Source organism: Rhinopithecus bieti, unplaced genomic scaffold (genome assembly GCF_001698545.2).
Source record: "Rhinopithecus bieti isolate Rb0 unplaced genomic scaffold, ASM169854v2 scaffold_31524, whole genome shotgun sequence".
NCBI classification, from domain to species: Eukaryota; Metazoa; Chordata; class Mammalia; order Primates; family Cercopithecidae; genus Rhinopithecus; species Rhinopithecus bieti.
This window is the reverse complement of record NW_016813377.1, coordinates 38,783-43,350: the sequence shown is the minus strand read 5'-3', so window position 1 is coordinate 43,350 and position 4,568 is coordinate 38,783. Positions and strand designations below refer to the sequence as shown.

General features: G+C 42.2%; 1 pseudogene; it reads right to left on the bottom strand.

The window, feature by feature from the left end:
- Nucleotides 1-1,120: 1,120 nt before the first annotated feature.
- On the bottom strand, nucleotides 1,121-3,561 carry LOC108512760 (zinc finger protein 131-like; annotated as a pseudogene).
- Between the last annotated feature and the right edge of the window lie 1,007 nt (nucleotides 3,562-4,568).

Sequence of the window (4,568 nt, the reverse complement as noted above, 5' to 3'; positions counted from 1 at the left end):
TGTGTGTGTGTGTGTGTGTGTGTGTGTGTGTGAGAGAGAGAGAGAGAGAGAGAGAGAGAGAGAGAGAGAGAGAGAGAGAGACTTTATTTTCAAGTAATACTGATTCAAAATATTTACACATTTATTTTAAGTCCACAGTTTAGCACTCTTATTTGTGTGGCTTTAAAAGTTATAGCAAAAGATCTTTACATTAAGGATTGGTGGAAAAGATTCCATTTAAAAATTCCTGATAATTACATACATGTTTTTCCCTGTACTTTATTTTAAATACATTAATTTTTAAATGATGCTCATCTTTTTTCATTTGGTAGTAAAATACTAGTGCAACTTTTCATCAAAATAAAGTTTGCCACAGAGGTAAATAAATTTTCCCAATTGAAATTGGCACTGCAGCTGTCTCTAAATAAAATTTCTCATTATAACTTAGTGAAAAAGAACTCGTGGTTGTCATTATAAGCAAAAATATAAAGTATTATAGCATTGGCTACATTCCTCCTTACAACACAAACTTTGAAAGAACTGGAGAGGCTTTACAGAAGTTTAGCTGGTTTTGAAATGGCACATGGGTGTGGATTTTTTTTCTTCATATTCTCGAAATTTTGCCACCACTCCTCTCTGTGTTGCAGAGACGGCATCTGTGACTACTGGGACAGACAAGAAAGTTTGTTCAAGCTAAAGAAAGTCAAAATTTAACTGCACAGTAACAATGCAATGTTCATCATGCAGACTTGTGTTTCCTATATATTCAATTTCCTAGCATGCGTTAGAATACATAAACTTGTATTCTAATGATTTAAGATTTATTTTACAATGTGAAAGAAATTTGAAGAAAACATGACCTGGTAAAGAGAAAAGGGAGAACTTTTACCACAATGAAAATAGATACAGTCATATGAAACTATGTAATAAGAATATAATCCACTTAGAAATGTACTTCTCAAAACTCCCCTTAATTTATGGAACAGATCTTTACTCTGTTGCATTGGGCCTGGGGAGGGGAATTAATTTGTTTCAACAAAAAAAATTCAGCACAACAACAAATAGCTTAACTTTGGTCCACTTATCTGTTAGCTTAAGGACAGTCATACTGTCCATAATCCATTCAAAAACCCAAGTAAATTTAAAAATATATTCGTGTGTAATTCCATTCTAAAACCAGCATAGCTGTTCTGTCCTCGTTCTCTGCCTTTTCAGCTTCAGAATCCACCATTGGCTTGCTCTCTAATCCTCAGCATCTTCGTGATCTCCCCTGGCAGCCTGAACAGCGTCTAGTTGACTAGGTTCTCTCTCCTCTTGGGTCATAGATTTCTGGAGTCACATGGTCCAAGTCTGCTTCTAGAAGTTCAGTTTGTACTTCCACTGGCATCTGATTTATCCGTTCAACATGAAGCTTCTCTACATGTACTTCAGTACCTTCTTCAGTCTGAATTCGACCCACTTCTAGATAACTTATTTGGACCTGCTCTGGAAGTACACTCAGGTATGAACCAAGTATCTGGCTGTCCTGGAGCACATCTGGATGGACGTGTTCCACAGTCACTTGTGCTGAATCCACCTGGACCTGAAGCAATGGTAGCACACACGCCTTCCCAATTTGTTCTATAATAGTCATTGATGTCACAGGTTCACTTTGCATGTATGTTTCTACTGAAAGAACTTCTTCCATTACTAGATACTCTGAAATATTGTATCACTGAGGAGATGCCTCATTAATTTATTTCCTTGCATAAACCACAAGTCTCATAAAGAACAATGGTTGGGTTTACATCCAATTTGTATTATGAAGTGATCTTTGAACTGGTCCCAGCTGTTAAACACACTGTTGCAGACTGGCATTCACAGAGCTTCTTCCTTCCTTTTTGCCCTTACTCCAGTTTGGCATGCAGTGAGGTGACATTTGAGGGTGATATTTCTAGCAAATCTTTCATGACAATTTGGACACTCAAAAGGTTTTTCACCTGTGTATTTTTCTAAGATGTTCTTTAAGATTTCCAAAACAGTCAAACTGCTTCTTACAGTACTGACATACATAAACTTTTTTCCCAGCTATTTGCTTCTTAGTGACTCCACCTTCTTCAAGATGGTAACAATTTAGGTTCTGTTTCCATGTGCATACCTTTCATTGCATATTTCACACTTGAAACTCTTAGTTGAGTGTGATTTCATGTATTCCTTCAAATGATAAAACAATTTAAATTGAACCATTACATTTCTCACAATGGAACAAGTCCTTCACATGTGACAACTGAAGTTCCACAGTTTCAATACTTTCTACCTGTATGCTTATGGGGTCAGATGCATGGCCAACTTCTTCTTTAATCTGCCCTTTTCTGTCACCTTGGTGATACTTGCTGTTAATATCTGCCAACAGTGCTAGAGCAGAATCTTTAGAGGAACTTGTGTTCTGTATTTTCTTTATGGATGCTTGGCAGAATCCACTTCCTCTAATGTTTTGATGATCTTCCGTTTCAATTGTGCCTTCAGCAATCTCTACCTCAATTTCAATAGGTTCTGATTCTGCAGATGGCAATCATCCTGTGATAACATTTGAAGTTGCTGCAATCTTCCTTTTTTTGGCCACCTTTTTCCCTATGGGAATTTCCTCTAATGGAGTTGAGTTTTCTTTGTTCCTGACTTCAAGGGCTTTCATAATGAAGCAGGAAATTTTGCCTGACCCCTTCATGGGTGGGAACTGGTGTGCAGGTGCTGGGGCTAGCTGGCCACTTCAGCACCAGCTGGGGCAAACTCTACTCATTGGAACCTGTTGCACTCAACCTGCCAAGGAAGGGAGCATGCAGGTGAGCGAGTGCAGGAGACAGGGCAAGTGCTTTTGGGTGCTGGCAGGAGCAAAACTCCGTGCGGGTCCTGTGGACTGCATCCCTGGCTGGACCCTCCATCCCCGGCTGGATTCCTCTCTAAAGCAAAGCCATGAAGCCATCCCTCTGAAGTCAAGCTGCTTCTCTCTGATGTCAAACCAGTCTCTGACGTCCACCTGCTTCTTCTCTTCTCTGCTCTCAGCTAGTGGAGCCTGGAGTTTTTACACACACAGGATGGGGGTGGGGCAGGGCATGGTTGGCTTTGGAAAAGACAACATTCGAGTGGGAAAACAGGAAGGCATGCTCTCACTTTAGGCTGCTGTCCCAGGCTTGAGTGTGGGACCCTTGTCAGGGACCTGCTCTCCTTTACCCAGAATTCCCCTGCCTCCTGTCCCTATCAATAACTTCTAGCATTTGTAGAACTCTGCTGCTTTCCATACATCATTGACTTCTTCTCCTGTATCAATTATTTTGCTGTATATGTGAACTGAATTAAATTACAAAAGATCAGTTTACCAACACCTTCTATCTCCACCACAGGTTTCTGAGTAAATTGAAATAATTTATAGAACTTACTGCAAGCAGTCAAAAGAGACTTGTGATCCTTAAAATGGTGTCTGTTGATGATCAGGATAATGTCAGTAAACCAGTCCTGATCTTGCTTTTTATTCAGTCAGTCAGTCGAGGATCATGTTATGATTTCAGGAAACTTTTGAAGGCATTTCATCCCCTCTTCAACCTCCATGGCCATCAGGTTGCCCTATTCCATGGTCTGTCCTCCTTCTGAGGCAGTAAATTTCCCCTGACATTTTTGCAGGCAGGAACTGGAGTGTGGGTCCTGGGGCTAGCTGGCCTCTTTGGCACCGGCTAGGACTAACTTCACTCACTCAAACCAGTTGCGCTCAGCCCCTTAGATGAGGAAGCATGCAGGTGAGCAGGTGCAGGAGCTGGGATGAGTGCTTTTGGGTGCTGGCAGGAACAAAATTCTGTGCAGCCCCAACAGTACCATCTAGGGTGGTGCACCTGCCACCCCAAAGTTCCTGAGGGCATATGTTACAGTGCTCTTTTAGGTTTGCCATTCACAGGTATAACACCTCAGTGGGGCCTTTGCCTTTTCACATGAGGTGGTTGCTCTCCACCAGCAAGGGCAGAGGGTCATTGTGACAGCTATCATCCACACCCATGGCACCTGAGCTCTTGTTTGGCATCCAGGAAAAATCGGGTCATCTGAGCAAATTGAAGAATGGTGAATACAGAGGATTTTTTTCCTGATAAAAGTGGCTCTCAGTGGGAAGGGGATGTGAAAAGGGAATGGAGTGAGAAGGTGATTTTCCAGAGAGGACTGGACTCCTCTCTGAAGCAATGCTGTCAAGTCATCCCTCTGAAGTCAAGCCGCTTCTCTCTGAGGTCAAACCATAGTCTCTGATGTCCAGCAGATTCTCCTCTTCTCCACTCTGGCTGGGGGATTTTATGGGCACAGGTTTCGGGGCAGGGCAGGTGATGGGTGGTTTTGGAAAAGGCAACATTTGATCCCAAAAACAGGAATGCATGTTCTCAATTTGGGCTGCTGTTCCAGGCTTGAGGGTGGGACCCTTACCAAGGACCCATCCTTTTCTACCCAGAATTTCTCTGCCTCCTGTCCCTATCACTTCCTCTCCTCAAAGCTTCTCATTCCATGCTTTCCCTTCTCAGGACATAATGTACCCCACAACTTTCCCTACCCCTCCATTTCCCTACAAGAGCCGGGGTTCA